Here is a 19,907-nt window from a genome sequence, read left to right as displayed (position 1 = left end):
ATGAAAACAGAGACAAAGTATACCAAAATCACTGGGATGCAGCAAAAACAGTGTTAAGAGGAAAGTTTATAGCACTAAATACCTACATCAAGAAGATAGAGCTCAAATTAACAATCTACCATTGCACCAAAGGAACTAGTAAAACAAAAACAAATCCCAAAGATAGCAGAAGAAAGGGAATAACTAAAATCAGAGCAGAAATAAACAAAATTGAGACCTGAAAAAAATGTACAAAGAAACAGTGAAATAAAAAATTGGTTTTTTGAAAGGATAAACAGGATTGGTAGAGCAACCTTGCATCTGGGGAATAAAGCCTACTTGATCATGGGGAATTAATTTTTGATATGCTGTTGGATTTGATTTGCAAGTATTTTAGTGAAAATGTTTGTGACTGTGTTCATCAGGGATATTGGCCTATAGTTTTCTTTTTCCATTGTGCCTTTGCCAGATTTTGGTGTTAAGGTGATACTGCTTTTACTGAATGAGTTAGAGGGCAATTATTTCTTCTTGACTTTTTGGAATAGTTTCAATAGGATGGGAAAGACCTCTCTTCTCCGTACATGTGGAAGAATTTGACTGTGAATCTACCTGATCTAGGGATATTTTTGATTGGTAGATTCTTTGAATTACTGATTCAATTTCAGAACTTGCTTTTGGTCTGATCAGGGTTTTGATTTCTTCCTGATTAAATTTTGGGAGGTCGTGTATTTCCAAGAATTTATACTTTACCCCTAGTTTTTCTAGTTTGTATACATGGGTGTGTTCATCACAGTTTCTGAGGATCTTTTGTGTTTCTGTGGGATTGGTTGTAATATCACCTTTGTCATTTATGATTGCACTTATTTGGATCGCCTCTCTTTTTGTCTTTGTTAATCCAGAAATAGGAACGCTTTTACACTGTTGGTGGGAATGTAAATTATTTCAACAATTGTGGAAAACAGTGTGGTGATTCCTCAAGGATCTAGAACCAGAAATACCTTTTGACCCAGCAATCCCATTACTGAGTATATACCCAAGGGAATATAAAGCATTCTACTATAAAGACACATGCACACGTATGTTCATTGCAGCACTATTTACCACAGCAATGACATGGAACGAACTCAAATGCTCATCAGTGACAGAGTGGATAAAGAAAATGCAGTACATATACACTGTGGAATACTATGAAGCCATAAAAAGAAATAAGACGATGTCTTTTGCAAGGACATGGAGGAAGCTGAAAGCCATCCTCCTTAGTCAACTAACGCAGGAACAGAAAACCAAACACAGTATGTTCTCACTCGTAAGTGGAAGTTGAACACTGGGAACACATGGACACAGAGAGGGAAATAGCACACACCAGGGCCTGTTTGCGGGGTTGGGGGTGAGGGGAGGAACTTAGAGGATGGGTCAATAAATATGGCAAATCGCCTTGGCACATGTATACCTATGTAACAAACCTACACATTCTGCATAGGTGTCTCATTTTTTTAAGAGGAAAAAACCAATGCATAGTGTTTCTATACACTAATAACATTCAAGCTGCAAGCCAAATTGAGAATGCAATCCCACTTGAAGTATCCATACATACAAAAAAAAAATATCTAGGAATACTTCTTACCAAGAAGGTGAGAAATCTGTTTAGGGAGAGGTAATAAAGTGCTGCTGAAAGAAATCAAAGATGACAGAAACAATTGGGAAAATATTCCAGGCACATTTGTTTAAAGGATATTAGGCGGGTGTTGAACAATGAGAACACATGGACACAGGGAGGGGAGCACTACACACTGGGGTCTGCTGGGGGGAAATGGGGGAGGGGCGGGGGGGTGGGGAGGTGGGAAGAGATAGCATGGGGAGAAATGACAGATACAGGTGAGGGGACGGAAGGAAGCAAAGCACACTGCCATGTGTGTACCTATGCAACAATCTTGCATGTTCATCACATGTACCCCAAAACCTAAAATGCAATAAAAAAAAAATCAGAATTAAAAAAAAAAAAAAAAGAAAAAGTCATCCTTTAAGTATCCATACTGCCCAAAGCAATCTATAAATTCAATACTATTCCTATCAAACTACCAACATCATTTTTTTTCACATAATTAGAAAAAAAAATTTCAAAAATTCATATGGAACCAAAAAAGAGCCTGAATAGCCAAAGTAATTCTAAGCAAAATGAATAAAGCTAGAGGCCTCACAATTTCAAACTATAATATAAGGCTAGAGTAACAAAAACAGCATGGTAACAGTACAAAAAGAGACACGTAGACCAATGGGATGGAACAGAAGAACACCCAGAAGAAAAACCACACACCTACAGCCATATGATCTTTGATGAAGGTGACAAAAATAAGCAGTGGGGAAAGAGATCGTTTTTCAATAAAGGATACTGGGATAGCAGGCTAGCCATATCCAGAAAAATGAAACCAGACCTCTATATTTCACCATAAACCAAAATTAGCCTGAGTTGCATTAAAGACATAAATATAAAACCTCAAACTATAAAAGCCCTAGAAGAAAACCTAGGAAATATCTTTCCAGACATTGGTTTAGGCAAAGAATTTATCACCATATCCTCAAAAGCAATCACAGAAAAAACAAAAATTGCCAAGTGGGACCTAACAAAGCTAAAGAATCTCTACACAGCAAAGGAAACTATCAACCATGTAAACAGACACCTGCAGAATGAGACAACGTATTTGCAAACTATGCGTCTGAGAAAGGACTAATATCCAGCATCTAGGACTTCAACAGGCTTCTTCTCAAAAGAAGTCACACAAGTGGCCAAGAAACACATGAAAAAATGCACATCATTACTAATAATCAGAGAAAAGGAAATAAAAACCACAATAAGATACTATCTCTCACTACTCAAAATGATTATTATTAAAAAGTCAAAAATCAGCAGATGTTGGTGAGGCTGTGAAGAAAAGATAATACGTGCTGTTGGTGGGAATGTAAATTAGTTCAGACACTGTGGAAAGCAGTTTGGAGATTTCTCAAAGAATTTAAAACAGAACTATTTGGCCCAGCATTCCCATTACTGGGTATATCTCTAACAGAAAATAAATCATTCTACCAAAAAGACATCTGTATGCATATGTTTACTGCAGCAATATTTACAGTAGCAAAGACATGGAATCAACCTAGGTGCTTTCCAATGGTGTACTTGATAAACAAAATGTAGTACATATACACCACAGAATACTATTCAGCCATAAAAAAAGAGTAAAATTATGTCTTTTGCAGCAACATGGATGCAGCTGGAGGACATTATCCTAAGGAAATTAACACAGAAATGGAATAACAAATATCACATGTTTTCATTTCTAAGTGGGAGCTAAACCTTGGGTACACACAGATACAAAGACGGGAAAAATGGACACTAGAAACTCCAAAAGGAGAAAAACAGAGTTGAGAACATGGGCTGAAAATCTTCCTATTGGGTACTATGTTCACTACCGGGTGATGGAATCAACAGAGGCTCAAACCTCAGCATCATGCAATATAGCCTTGTAAGAAATCTGTGCATGTACCTCCCGAATCTAAAAATAAAAGAAAAAGAAAAAAATAAAATAAAATACAAATTGTATTGCATCATTCCGTATCTCTTACTAGAGAAGTTGCAGACTGCTAATACAAAGATTATCATGATAGAGTTATATTTTAATTAATCCATTCATTGACTTAATGAGCATTTGAGTTTGGTAGTATAAGAAATTTTATTCACAAAGTTTCTGCCCTGATGGATAGCATTGCTAATATATACTACACAGCAATAAAAACGCTATTTTTAATAAAGATTTACATATTTATAAAATGTTTGATATTTCTTAATCATTTCTAATAATTTTCATCTTTTTACTAAATGTTCACTTTTTATCTTTTGATGATTGTGGAGAACTCCATGTGGACTTTATTGCATTTAGAAAACTCCATGTGGGTATGTTTTTAAAGAGTGGGAGGGGGGTCTACAATGTTTTCCAGGACTTGGTTGAAATTGAATGTTTTTAATGAATATTATATTAAATAGCATAATGTACTGAATATATAAAATGATTACTAAGGAAAGAAATAAGCTGAAACATCAAATTCAACTTAAGACATTTTCTAAAAAGTGACAGGGTATTTCCTAGTCACATTTCTAGTAAAAATATCTAAAAATATCTAAAGACTGTTTTTTCCCTACAATCTTAAAATAGGTATATAAAAATATAAATATTTTACAAATTATTTACATAAATATACAATATTATATTTTATCTGTACATAAATATAAAATATTGTCTATTTTTCAATTATATATTATTTTGTATATATTACACTGTATATATAGTATATGTTACATTTGTAATATTTTACAAATATATATACTTGTATATATACATAAATATTGTATATTTTGAATATTGTATATTTATGTATATATACATATTTTACATATAATACTTGTATATATACATATTGTATATATTGAATATTGTATATATATACAAGTATATTTGTAAAATATAAATTTGTATATATAATATATAAATATATATACAGTATTTATGTATATAATATTTATGTGTATACAAGTATACATACATTGTAAAATATAAAATATATATTATAAATATATACATACAAATATATATATACTTGACATATTCTAATATTTTTACTCTATAAAGTACATCTGATGAAACAGAAAATAAAAAACAAGACAAAATTGAAAGAAAAATGTTAATTTTGTTGTGTTTATCTCTTTGAACTGTTTTGTTTACTCTATTTTATTTTCTTGCCTTCTCCTTGCCCCTTCTTAAATTATTCAATTCCACCATTTCTACTGTTAGGACATTTTTCTCATTGCTTTTGTAACTCTGTGACATTTCCTATTTAGTATGTGATCCTTTCCCTGGGGCACCTATTTGCCCATTGATTGACAGTGTGCTTTCCTCTCCCACTCTCTTTGTGCTGGTCACCACCATCCTCAGCTTCTACCAAAAGGATATCCTTAGTCAAAACGAGATGGAGAGTCCAGATAAGGTTTAGAGAGATTCTTTTGTTAGACAATACAAAATGGGTTCTCTTATCTACTGGATACTTCTAAGTATATCATTTTGGAAGGGTCGTGTAAATATCTAAATACATTCAACTGCTAAAGGAACAGCATAATAAAAACAGATTTCTGCAGCCTGGGCTGGGATCCTGACTCCTGACCATTCTTTTGGGCTAGTTCCATTCCACAAGGGACACCATGTCTCATAGTTGAAACATGGGGTCTGGTGTCTGGACACTCAGAATTTAAATTCTGAATCCAGCATTAACTTTTTAGGTTCCTTGGAAAAATTAGTTAATATCTATGAGTTTAGTCTCTTAACATATAAAATAGACATAATACTTACCTCACAGTATTGTTATAAAGATTAAAACCAAAAAAATGAGATAGGACTGAGATCACTCATAAGTACCAAATAAATGATAGCTATTTTTAAATTTTTATAGCAGTTGAATGAAAGTTGTCCTTAGTATCAAAACGATTTACAACATAAATAGTGTAAAAAGTAATAATGTTTTGTAGTATAGAGTTTATAAATACAAATATTTGGATAGAAATATATGCCTCTAAAGTATCATGGAATGAAGGAAAAGGCTAGATTTCTAAATTCCATGGATATGTATTAAAAATTATATGCACTAATCAATAAAGTGTGAAAGGGCTGATGAAACAGACTGTATTTTTCTAGGACAGTGATTTTTGTTCTATGAATTATTTATAAGGAAAGTGAAGTAGAAATAAAAGAAATATGAAAGCATAAGCCTTACCTTATTAGTCATAATCTTTCAAACATCAGCAATGAAGTTATAATCATTTAGCACATGGTGGTACATCTGCAAAAAAACGTAACATTGTGTCATATAAAAAATGTATCATACTATGTACAAGAAATTAATCCCTGTTGAGTTGCTAAGTATCCACTGTGCTTTCCCTAATTGTGGATTTTTCTTCTCATAGCAAGGTAAAACCAAAAAAACCTAGATAAAAACAGATTTGTAGGGAGTGAGCTTGTCAAATAAGATTATCTTCTTTATGTGGTCTATTTTAGCATCTGGTATATCATGACCAGCAAATGCCAATACAGAACAATAGTCATTTATGTCTTATTTTACATACAGGGAAACTGAGGGCCAACAGTGTGAGGGAGTAGCACAAGTTAACACAGTTGAATAGTGGTGATGGCAAAAGGCAGATCAGATTGTGGCTTTTTAATTATCAGTCCTTTACCCTTTCCACTTCAGCTGTCTAATTTGTAAAGCATTCTGGCAGGAAGTGACGATAAGAAAAAACAAAGTCAGACTTCACTTTATGCTAAATTTCATTATTAGATTAAGCAAGTTTTATTGGTGCTATAAATACATAATAAGAAAAAGACAGTAAGATGGCATTTTGACTTAGATAATAACAGCTAGTGTATAGGGGACCTTATATGTCCCAAGCCATCATCTAAAAGTTGTATGTGTATTAACCCATTTATCTCCTGATAAAGGTATTATTAATTACTTTTAGTTTACAGAGAAGGACAGTGAGTCATTGCAAGCTTAAGCCAAAGCCCTAATCACATAATCTAGTAATATATTTTTCTAATTTTTGATGGATGCTTATATAAGATCTAAAATTATCGTAACAAAGAATAAAGACATTCTGTTCTGAGAAAAATTTATGTCCAGGGTAAACACATAGAATGATTACTTATATGGGAATGTATTATAAGTATATAAGAAAAATGTAGAGCTGATTCGGGCCCAAGACAAATAATATGAATCAAGCTGTACATTAAAATCTATTTCCCTGTTGTTAAGGTCTTACAACTTGAGAATAAGTTAACTTAATTCATAAGTCATTCTCTTCTCTACCTACTTCCTCACACTGCGATCTAGGACTACTGACTTACTGTTGCCTGCTGTGTTTGGTCTGTCGATCTAGTCTGGGTGTCAATGAAGCAGTGAAGCCCCAGATGGCAGAATTTTATATTGAGATAACAGAGTAAAGGCCACTTTCTCTTAATGTATTTTTCTTGAGAGTTTTTTTTCTTTCAATTTAAGGTAATTGGAGGGATTTCCCTTTTTTCTGAGAGAGGAGTCTTTGATTTGCACTTAGAGTTTTTGGGCTGGCTGTGTGTCTCTTCAGAAGAGAAAATATCACTTTGTAATACTGTATTCTGGCAGGAGGATCCAAAATTGCTGGGGTAAGCATAAGTTAGTGAAGAGAGGATAGACAGTTTTTAAATTATTAAAGTACAATTGGTACATCACATCTCTAACATTTCCAGGGAAAGACTACTGAAGAATTTATCATTTGTAGATTTATTTTCTTGCAAAACCTGTCTCCTTTTAACTTGTCTTCATGAAAATTTCAGTGGTTCACTTCCCGTAAAAATATCATTTATGCTAGTTATGATGACAGCAAAAAAAAAAAAAAAAAAAAAAAAAAAAAAAAAAAAAAAAGGTTAGAAAGTTACTCTGTGATAGAGTAAGCTGCCAGTCCTACATAAAACACCTGTGAATAACAACACAAGAAACTCTGTTCTCATTGTGTTCATGCTTTAGATACTTTGAGGGTGGTAAGCACCATTATCATTACTGGGTCTTCAAAAATTGTCAGGATGATTCCATCCATTCCCAGATGGCATTTAAATTGTAGAGAAGCATTTAAATATTTGACATGTTTTTGAGTTTTCTGGGCCCAATTCTCCATTCATTGTAATAAAGCTATTTCCTCTGAATGCTGACTGGACTGTGCTTGAATTTAATTTAAGGAGCCATTTTCATGTTGGGAAGATTTTTATAATTATTAAACACTACAGATAGACAGCAGGGAAGAGGCTCTTAATACAGAGATCTTTCTGTTCCCAATGCAAAATGATGACTTCAAAAACTGAGCACATGAAGGCAATACACAGTTTTTGTAAACAGAAATGCATGAATGAATAAATGAAAAATACCCAAGGTAGACACATAAGATAAGCAAATTCAGGATGGTTATTGGCAAACACTGAAGTATTGCATAATTCCCTCAGTCATTAACCAACAGAAAGCTCTTAACACTGACTTTTAGACTTAACATGGGGAAAACAACAAAAGAAACATGATTTATCATCTAAAGAGTATAAAACATAATGCTCACAAGTGAGTAAGTACTAGTGAGTAGTACAAAACCCTTTCATACTACTATAGGGAAAAAGTCTAGAGGTTACCAAAACAAAGCCAATACTCCCACATGGAGTAGAAAACAGGATTATGCCTAGGAGATGCCCTTCTATCCCAAGTTTTCCCCTGCTGTGCTATTGCATCTCTTTTGCCATAAAGCAAAAAGTGCTCTATGAATTAAATTCTGAAAAACATAAATATTTTTCCAAATGCCAGGATAATGTTCCCATAGAATTCACAATACTATATGTAGGTACGAAACTGTCCTGACCACCACCTTGCCCTCATTCCCACTACCAAAACAGACTAGAAGGCATTGTAAGATTTGTAGGGCTGGCGTCACAAATCTGTGCTACAGGAACTGTTCAGCTGCTTCCTATTGTTCTTAGGGTCAAGTCCAAATCCCTGAATGGGCCTAAAATGTCCTCGGCTCTCAGTTTATCTCTCTAACCTTGGCTCAGCTCTTACCTCCCCAAATATATTGAATAATTTCTTAAAATTTCTGATTTTCTTCTGACCTTTGTAAATCTTCTTTGTTTCAAAAACACCTCCCTTTTACTTTGACACATTTTGCTCAGGTTTCCACAAAGATGTCACTTCCTCTGGCTAGACTTCTGTAAAGTGCGTCTACTTGTATGTGTCTCTGTAACATCCTATGACTCTGTTATTTAACAGCTCATCTGTGCCTCTTTCCTGCTTGTCTTCTTCTGCAGGCTGTAAGACCAGGGCCCGCAATGGTCTTCTGCACCACAGTGTTCCCACCACTGCATTCCCACCATTCTGAACCACTGCATAGCCGACTCTGCTTCACAGTGGTGCTCAATAAATATTTATATCCCACAAGATCTTACAGTCTTACTATCAATGTCTGAAGATAATCTGTGGCTAAGGAGAAGAGACAATCTCTCTGTTAACACGGTAGTTTGGGTGTGTTTTAGTTCATTTGGTGCTGCTCTAACCGAATACTCTAGGCTGGGTATTTTAAAAATATATATATTTCTTAAATTTCTGGAGTCTGGGAAGTCCAAGGTCCAGAAACCTGCTCACATCTGGCTAGCGCCTTTGTGCTGCATCATCCCATGGTGGAAGACAGAAGGGTAAAGGAGCTCATGACGGACAAAAGGGGCAAGGGGAGACTGACCTCCCTTTTTTCAGGAATACACTAACAACGCTCATCTATTCATGAGGCCAGAGACCTCACTGTCTGAGTCACCTTTTAGTGATTCCAGCTTTCAATACCCTCACAATGGAAATTAAATTTAAACATGAGTTTTGGAGAGAACGTTCAAACCCCAGCAAGGTGGAAAGCAAAATACTGTGTATGGAGTAATTTCTCCCCTATTCTAGCTAAACTGAAAACTCTCAGCTGGTAACAAATGGCGGATTGCTGAAGCATGTAAAGTAACCTTCATTTTTTTTTTTTTTTTTTTTTTTTTTTGCCTATTCATCTTTGAGGTTTAGTTCATATTACACCTCTCCTCTGGAAAACCTGTCTTGGCTTCTCTAACAATGTGAGTCTCTACTTACCTCTGCCATCCCTTACTATCTATCCACCTGGAGGTGTTTGTAATGAAGATGCATACAGAGTGGTCAGGATGAATCTGCTGAAGGTCAGTGGTTTGGATGTACAGCTTCGCAGAGACGCTTTAAACTTGATGAGTTCCTCATCTGACATCACATTACTATCCTCCACTTTGGGTACTGAAATCTCAGACTGCTCAGAATCCTGAAATTGATCAGTACTGGGGAATCTGTTTTACTCTCATCACTCATAAGAGATTGAAGTTTATAAATCAGAAAATCTGCTAATTAATTTATAATGAGAAAGACTAGCATTGAGTGAAGCTGACTTTGATGTTAGTTCAACCGGCAGTTTCTCCTTGCAGACATGCTACACAGAATTCAAATTATTAGAACTTGCTTAGTGAACCCTGGAATCAGAACAAGGGGAATTTCACAAATACTGAATGGCATCAGGCTCTAATGGCTTTGTTATTCCCTTTTTACAATAGGGCCATAAATATCTTGACAATAAAATTTATCATCCAGACTGAGATATCCTTGAGAGTTGAAAAGAACACTATTGCAATTCCACTAGGACAATAAGTGACATGATTGTCCAAGGCAAATTGGATGTACAGTCACCGGAGATTCTAAATGCCTGGAAGACAGAAGTATCTATTGTTTTCTAAAGAATATTCAAATGACCATATGGACAATTTTAATTATTTCTCTATCAATGTTTCTATACTTTATGGATGGTCAACCCATCTTCCTGCTCAAGTGCAGGAAGCTTAATTCTAAGATTACCTACTAGATTCCTACCTCACTGGGTACACACACTGGGATATATGGTCCAATTCTGACTGTGAGAAGTGAGTGGTTCCCTTGATTAGGGTATGATGACACTATAGTTGCTCATGTGATTACATTTCTTTATATAAGACTCCTTCCTGGCAGACTGGAGATAGTGTCTTCTCCTGGACTTGGAGAAACAAACTACTATTTTGTGAATTGGGCCATGCTGCAGAGAAGAACAGCCTCTAGGAGTAGAGGGACTCAGTCCTACATCTATAGGAATGGAATTCTGCCAGCAGCCAGTGATCTTAGAAAGCCATGCCTCAGTTGAAACTACATCCCTGATTGACACCTTCATCATGGCCTGTGAGAGGAGACAGAGCAGATTATATTGCTAAACCATGCCCAGATTCATGGAAATGGTGAAATAATAAGTTTGTGTTATTTTAAGTCACTAAGTTTGTGGTTACTTGGTAATAGAAAACTGATATAGAAGGCTTTACTCCTTCGTCCCTGAAATCAGATAACAGTCAATTCTTACAGGTTGAAGGCAAGAAAGAGTTTTCTCCTTGAGAACAAATAGAAAGATGTATTCTTACCCTGTACATCCCAAAGTGCCTATTATAATTCTGGGCCAGCAGCCAGTTGTCTAAAAATATCAGTCAATGAATTCTTCCATCAATCAACCAAAAAATAATTTGTTAATTTACAGTGAATTATTTTTATTTCTTCTAATTTTCTCTATTCCACAAGAGAGTAGAAAGCTATTAAAAACAATGTTTGTGTCAAACTGTCCTGCTTGAAATATGCCCTGTTGATCTGTCACATGGCTACTGGCCCTGTGTGATCTCCTCCCTGCTTCCTTTGCCAGCATTTTTTTTTTTTTTGAGTCAGAGTCTCACTCGGTTGCCCAGGCTAGAGTACAATGGCATGATCTTGGCTCACTGCAACCTCCATCTCCAGGGTTCATACAATTCTCCTGCTTTAGCCTCCTGAGTAGTTGGGATTACAGGCACCTGCCACCATGCCCAGCTAATTTTTGTATTTTTAGTAGAGATGGGGTTTCAACATATTGGTCAGGTTAGTCTCTTGACCAGGCTGGTCTCAAACTCCTGACCTCATGATTCGCCCACCTCAGCCTTGTAAAGTGATAAATGACAGGTGTAAGCCACTGTGTCCAGCCTTGCCAGCCTTTTTTACCCCCATTTGTCTCTTTCCAAATGCTCTAACCATTCTGCACTGTATTCCAATGTTAAATTTATTTTCTAATAGTGATAGCAATATTATTCATGCATGAGACTTTGTGTGAGAATTTCAATGAAATAAACATTAAAAGAGATTATAGCAATTTCTACCAAACACACAATAAATGCCAGCTCTTGTTACTAATACTAAGGCCTTTGCATATGCTGTTCCTTTGGCCTGAATGTGGGGTCATAGTGCCCCACACTGAGTCCCCACTGGAACACTGCCTAGAGGAGCTATGAGAAGGCCACTATCCTCCAGACCCCAGAATGGTAGACCCACCGACAGGTTGCACCATATGTCTGAAAAAGCCACAGACGCTAAAAAAAAAAAAAAAAAAAAAAAAAAAAAAAAAAAAAAAGCAGCCAGAAGGGGAACTGTACCCTGCAAAGCCACAGGGGCAGAGCTTCCTAAGGCCATGGGAGCCCTGCTCTTGCATCAGTGTGACCATTCCAGAATATAAGACACGGAGTCAAAGGAGATCATTTTGGAACTTTAAGGTTTAATGACTCCCCTGTTGGTTTTTGGGCTTGCATGGGGCATGTAGCTTCTTTGTTTTGGCCAACTTCTCCCATTTGGAACAGATGTATTTACCCAATGCCTGTACCCCCTGCCCCCCTTGTTTCTAGGAAATACTAACTTACTTTTGATTTTGCAGGCTCATAGGAGGACGGGACTTGCCTTATCTCAGAAGAGGCACTGAACTGTGAACTTTTGAGTTAAAGCTGAAATAAGACTTTGGGGGACTATTGGGAAGCCATGATTGATTTTGAAATGTAAAGATATGAGATTTGGCAGGGGCCAGGGGTGGAATGATATGGTCTGGCTGTGTCTCCACCCATATCTCACCCAGAATTGTAGTAAGTCCCAAGTGCCAAGGGCAAGGCCAGGTATAGATAATTGAATCATGGAGGCAGATTCCCCCATACTTTTCTCCTGGTACCGAAAAAGTCTCATGACACCTGATGGTTTTATAGATGGGAGTTCCCCTGCCAAGCTCTCTTGCTTGCCATCATATAAGGCATGACTTTTCTCCTCATTTGCCTTCTATCATGATTGTGACTTCTCCCCAGCCATGTGGAACTGTAAATCAATTAAACCTCTTTCCTTTATAAATTACTCAGTCTTGGGTATGTCTTTATGAGCAGTGTGACAACAGACTAATACAGCCTGGAATACTTTTCTTGCAGTTCTCTCCCTCTCTATCTAGGTAAGGAGGTGATTCTGCCATCAGGTCTCAGATTAAATATCTTTTGATTTATAAGCTTTTCTGACATCACCCACTATAGCTAGATTAGGCTTCCAATATGTAATGTCAGCCAGTTCACTAGATTTTTCTTTCACATCATTTGTTATTATGCCAAATGATAGGGTTTGAATGAGTCCCTCAAATTTCATGTGTTGGAAACTTAATCCCCAAATTTGTATATTGATGGCATTTGGAGGTTTGGCCTTTGGGAGGTAATTAGGATTAAATAAGGTCACCAGGGTGAGAACACCATGACGGGACTGGTGGCTTTACAGGAAGAGGAAGAGACACAAGAATTGGGATGCCCTTTTCCCCTCCCCATGTGATGCCCTCTGTCATATTTTGATACAATAAGAAACCCCTTACTAGATATGGCCCCTTGACCTTGGACATCTCAGGCTCCAAAACTGTAAGAAAATATTATTTTCATTATAAATTACCCAGTATGTGGTACTCTGCTATAGCAACAGGAAAAAGACTAAGACAATACATATTCATATGAGGTGTTATATAGTGTCTGCCTCTTTCTCTAGACTATAAGCTCTATGAGGGCAAAAACCCTATCTGTGTTATATATTGTTGTTTTTATAATTTCACTATAGGGCCTGGCACATAAGAGCCATTCAAATACATTGTTGTCTGTTTGGGCTACTATAAAACATACCTGAGACTGGGCAATTTATAAATAACAGGAATGTATTGCTCACAGTTATAAAGGCTGGAAGTCCAAGATCAAGGTGCCTGCTATCTCATTCCTCACAGATAACACTTTCTATGTGTCCTCACATGGTGGAAGGGGCAAGACAGCTCTTTGCAGCATCTTTTATAACAACGTTAATTTCATTCATGAGGGCAGAGACTTCATGACCTAATTGCCTCCCAAAGGCCACATCTCATAATACTATTACCTTGGAGATTAGGTTTCAACATACCAAAGTTTGAGGGGACACGAACATTCAGATTATAGCAATTGTGAAATGGCAAATGAATAAAGGAATAATTACAAGAAAAGCATTCACTGTGGAAAGAATTTTATAATGGAATGGCTCTTAATTCACCACAACCCCAAAACGAACAAAAAATGAAGAGCGCAAGCCAATGAATTACAATAAAACTTACATATTTATGTTAAGTAAAACTGATTTTGTCCAAGATATAAAACTAAAAATTTTTAAAATATGTAATGACAGAATAATTCAAAAAGTCACTCTAGCTGCAACTACATACATTATTTCAGATATGGCTGGAAAAAGGCCAGCATCTATAGTTTATCTCTCCATCCTTCAAGTGTTAGGCCAATGTTAGCTACTATTGTTAAAAAAAACTCTCAAATTTCAGAGGTACAATAAAGGCTTACTTTAGTGTTGTGACTGTCTGTTGAGGGTGTTTTAGTTAAGAAACTTTCTTTCAGGAAAGAATTCAGGGACTCCAGTCTTCTCTCACTCTGTGGCTCTGCGATCTTGTGGTTTGGCTATCTGTCCCCAGAAGGGAAAAGCACAAAGGGGACCATGAGTGGGAGATTTTATGAACCAGACTGGAAGCGCAGTGCCTCACTCTTGAGACCATTCTGTCACTTACAACTTCAACATGACTATTCCCCATTGAAAACCAGGCTGGAAGTGTAGCTTTCCTGTACCCTCCGAAAGAAGAGGAGGCTAGTGTGGGGAGAGCTAGCCAATTTCTGACACATCATGCAAAATTAAAAGTGCTCTCCTGACTACAAGCCATTTCAAAATTGGGAGGTCTGAAAAACTGAACATGGGTATTTTTTCACACGCCAGTCTTATCTGTGACTTCTAAGAATGTAAAAATGCTCTAGGCATATGTTATGTCAACATGACCCAAATTGCCAAAAATTAAGCATGATAACAGCAACCTTGAGTAAGTCAAGTATCAACCTTTCTAGTACATAAAAATATCACTAAATTAGGCTTTTCCCCTCTGTATTTTAACAGAATATTTGGGAATTTGATTATTACAGCCCAGTTATTTCTAAAAATGAGTAACACTTCCATAGGGCACTGCTAAAATGCACAGAGGCATTTTAATTGCCTATGAATATTCAAAACCTCATTATTGTTGCAGTTTATAATTATCAAATTCCCTTGACAAAAATATGCAGCACACAATAAAAAAAGGCAATTCATTTAGAAGTGTTGACATCCGTGTTCAACCATTTCACTTTAATTCTTGGCTATTGAGTCTATATCATTAAATTTCATTTTAGGGAGATGCTAAGATTGAGCACATCTTTTCTCATTCAAAATGCAGCCTGTTGATTGTGTACATTTCCTTATTAAGGTGCAGCATATTTTACACAAGACAGTAGATTCATTGAACTGCTATAAAACTCAACTGAAGCCTGGAATGGAGATCAAGATTTGTGTGCAATAGCAAGCAAAATGAGAAGTTGAAAATAACTTCTCTGATTTTGGAAGAATCATAATGGCACAGTGGCAGTAGAAACAAATTTGTAATTCATAGCCTTGAAAAAATGAGAAAAATTTCACTGAAAATTATCATTTTGTAAAGAGGTAGAGAGACATGTTTGTTTGATCATCAAAACAGACCTGGAAGAGAGTTAACAACAACAAAACAAACAGAAAAATCCCAAAACAACCACCACCAAAAAGATCCCTAAGTCATCTCCCAGTATACGAATGGTTTTACTTAAAAGTCTGCAGACCAATTCATTCCTTTTATAAATATGTATGGAATTCCTTCCTTGTGGCAGAAACTCTGCTAGCAGGAGGGAACACATTGATGAGTAAAGTAAAGGTAGTATCTCCAAGTAGCTAATCTCCATTTTCTTTGTTCTTTTCTTGCTTTTTGCTTAATTTTCTTAAAAAAAACCCTATAATTATTCAGCAAATATTAGCTAAGTATCCATTATGTGCCACGGAATGTATAATTGACGCTATGACATTGCTTATAGTAACTGAGGTAGATCGATACATAAATCTACAATTATAACACAATGTTATAGCTTAGTGATAAAGTGGAGCATTTTTGCTCACGACTTTTCCTATACTAGATTATCAGGAAAGACACACCTGAGAAGCTGACACCTGATTTGAATAATAAATAATACACTTAAATTAGGTAAAATCATGAGTCCAGAAAAGGTGATCCAAAACTAAAAGCAGAACAAGGTGAGGCAAGGAGAAAGAAAAGTAATTGCATATGGAACTGAAGTTTAGGTTCTTGTAATATGAAGGTTGGAGGTGGAACCCTATTCAGACTATGTGGACTAAATAAAGGAAAAGTTAGATCTTTCAATGAGGGAAAAGCAGTTGATATTTGGAAGGCAAATAATCCGTAACTATGAAGCAGTCACTGTGAGATTTCACCTCAGCATTTGCAATGCCAGATCAAGAAGACTATAATCAAGAGAATTCTAGCCCTGTGCTTCTCCATAGGGCTGGGTAGGATATGAAGATCACAGCAGCCTTGTTGTAGGGTTTTTCCTAAATATGAATCACTGCATTCTTATTCTACACAAAACCCCATAAATATTTGAGTTGAGAATGTGAAATCAACAGGGCTCAGGCATATTCATTTTGTTCTTTGTGTCTTCTTTCTCTGCTCCATCAACATTAAAAATGACAAAAGAGTATTATAAAATACTATTCAGCCACAAGAAGAATGAAATCATGTATTTTCTAGCAACATGGATGGAGCAGGCAGCCATTTTCTTAAGTGAAACAACTCAGAAAGAGAAAGGTAAGTACTGCATGTTCTCACTTACAAGTGGTGGCTAAACAATACATATGCATGGGCATAGTGTGTGAAATGAAAGACACTGGAAACTGAAGAATAGGGGTTGGGTCAGAGAGGGGTGGATGATAAGAAATGCCTAATGGGTATAATGTATATTGATTAGCCTGATAGATATCCTATAAGCCCAGACTTCACCTCTACACAATGTGTCCATGTAACAAAATTGTACTTGAACAATTTTGAAATATATTATATATATATTTTAAAAATATATACAATAAGATAAATACTTTCAGAAAGATAATGCATAATATTTTTATATGTCCAAGGAACATTAGAAACTTTAAATATATTCCAGGCCACATAGGAAACCAAATTTCCCACAAAGTATAAATCATAAAGCCCATAGTTTCTGATTACAAGACAATAAAACTAAAACAATAACAAAGATTTAAACATTTGCCAATTGCTTAGAAATTAAGCAGCAGTCCTAGAATTATTTAGGTCCTAATTTTGATTAAAAGAAATGTAACTAAAGGCTATTAGGAAGTTCAAAATAACAGTGGTGGCACAACCTGTTAAGGCACATGGGATGCTTTCAACACTTACACACAAATCCAGAGCATTTGTGTACTTATGTGAAACAGCCTTGAGTATTTGACAGACTTGTTTGTGGATTTCTACTTAATAATAATAGTATCAGTTTCTTCCCTATATTCTTGGGATGAAGTTCAAACAACAAACAATGTTAACATTGAATGTTTATTTTTTTTTATTAACATACGTTAACAGAAAGTAGAATAAAATAATTGAAACATTATGGGAAAATAGTATCTTTTATACACAATAAGCTTTATAAGTGGATAGAATAGGATGAACACTCCAGGACGAAAAGGAGAAATGACCTTAACAAGTGATTTAAGAAAGAAGAAATACACATAGCTAAGCACATAAAAAAATCTTACTGATAAACAAAACAGATGTGATTTATAATAAGATGTCATTTTTTTTGCCATTCAGAATTGGAGCTAATCTTTATTAATATTTACTTTGTGGGAAGGCATAATTCTAAACTCTTTACATGTATCAGCAACCTTAATTCAACAACTTTATAGAGTGGATACTTATTAGCCTTATTTTATAAATAATAAAGTTGAGACAGGAAAAGTTATATAATTGTCCTTGGCACTGGACGTCGAATTCAATTGACAAATATATAACCTATAGCATTGTCCAGTGCTGGAATGGTACAGCAGAACTGCATTCTTGTATATACCTTGAGTGTAAATTGGTATAATTTTCCTGCAGAGCAATTCGACAGCACGAATAGATAGCTTTGAATCCCCTAAATCTTTAACGTATTCCATCTTTATGTATTTGTACTGAAGGAAAAACAATTCAGAAATCAGTGATGTTCAGTTATGTATGTTGGAATGCTATACTAATAAAAATCCTATTTTCATAATCAAATATTCCTTGGAAGAGATTTCTTTACACACAGTATGGTATAACTAAAAAGCAAAATACTGTATGATCATACAAAATTATCCCCATAAATAATAACGAATAAGGTAAGGAGATGTCCATGATATAATGAAGTTAATAAAAGGAAGATTCAAAACTATAAATACTAGTAATACTAGAAGATTCAGATTTTACAATTTTTGTACATACACACACATATGCACACACAGAAACTCATATTGTCACACATCAAACATAAACAAAAGTAAATCAATATTTTAATAATCAGTGAAACAACATTGGATGTATATTTTAGTTTGTTCCTTTCCTGTATAATTTTTACATTGAGTATATTAATCTTATAATTACAAAAAGATTAATTTTTAAAGTGTGCATTTTACGAGTCTTAGATTTTCAAGCAGGTAATCTGAGAACATCAACATTGTCACAAAACAACATCTGTTATCGAACATAGGGCCTCATTTAAGTTAATGAGTAAATATTCTTCATAAGCAGATAGATAAACAGGCCCTTGATTAATGAATATGCTAACTGTTCTTCTCTGCTACACACATTACCTCTGTTTGGTTTTAATTGTGACACATCCTTATGAGAAAACACTATTACATTTATCATTTCCTTTCAAATACATGAAGTTATAATTTCAGAACTTTTCTAACACCTTTTCTCCTATCAAGAATCATCGGGGATAAGGATGACATGTAGCCTCTTGACACAATCCAAATTTCCCATTTGTTTGCCTTCAGCTTTCCTTGAAAGGCCCCAGGCTAATCCTGCTTAGGGAATTATTCCTGTTCTGGCGGGGTGAGGATAAAAACAGCTCGCTGCACACAGAGTAGGAAAGTGTACAGCCAGCATGGCTTTTTTGAGCATGACTCCACGTGTCTGTGTCCTGTTCTCATGCAGTTGCCTCATGAATTCTTCCTTCCCTTTAATTCTTTCTTAGCTAAGTCAGAAACTTAGAGGGTTATATCCTAGCCATACTACTTTGCAAAGCTCCCTTGGTGATTCCAATGTGAAACCAAGGGGAAGAGCCATTGCTCTAAGCTTGGTTTACTCAAAGTGATGAAAATCGGAATCCTTCCTTTTGAGCCCTCTTCTCCAGGGCAACACTGAGCCTTCTTAGCAGCATCAGCGGCACAAATCAACTGAAATTAAAATTTATCACAATGGCAGGCAACCCAAATCAATTCACAAAAGTTAGCAAGATAGCAAACCCTTTCTCACTCTTTTTTCCATGCAGTAAAAATAGTAACATGCAAGAGTTGTGAGACAAGGTGCACCCAGGAACTATTGATTTCTTTTCACTGGATCCCACAGTAGCATCAAGAAAATGGATAGGCAAGTGCTATCCCCAATACCCTCTTGGGCGCACAGTTTTATTATAGTCCCTTTGTTTGCCTACTCCAAGCTCTTCCCCGACTAATCTTGCTCTTATAATCTAATCTTGGTCATATATCTCAAACTACATTTAAATTTGTTTTGAGTAAAGCTCACAAGAATTCATTTTGTCCCATCCTTTACTCGAATTCATTTTCTTTGTGTCTTTCTTTTAAATCTTGTTGCACGGTCCATGACTTGATGTAACTAATTAATCAAAATTTGTTTCTATGAAAATATAAACTCAACTTCATATAAGTGTGTACATATCTACGTAGTCACACATTTGATTTTTAAAACTGTTATTATTTATATAACATTTTTGTACTTAACTCTTAAACTAGAAAATCCTCTAATA

General features: G+C 35.5%; 1 long non-coding RNA gene across 1 annotated transcript in view; it reads right to left on the bottom strand.

The window, feature by feature from the left end:
• The window catches only part of LOC141585262 (uncharacterized), a 172,741-nt gene that overhangs the window by 13,761 nt on the left and 139,073 nt on the right, over positions 1–19,907 (bottom strand). The window contains exon 5 of the long non-coding RNA XR_012518660.1: positions 5,791–5,856. This is a non-coding gene — a long non-coding RNA (uncharacterized LOC141585262). The remainder of the gene's footprint in view (positions 1–5,790; positions 5,857–19,907) is intronic.

Source organism: Saimiri boliviensis, chromosome 8, assembly GCF_048565385.1.
Source record: "Saimiri boliviensis isolate mSaiBol1 chromosome 8, mSaiBol1.pri, whole genome shotgun sequence".
In the NCBI taxonomy this organism is placed as follows: domain Eukaryota; kingdom Metazoa; phylum Chordata; class Mammalia; order Primates; family Cebidae; genus Saimiri; species Saimiri boliviensis.
This window is presented reverse-complemented; position numbering and strand designations above follow the sequence as displayed.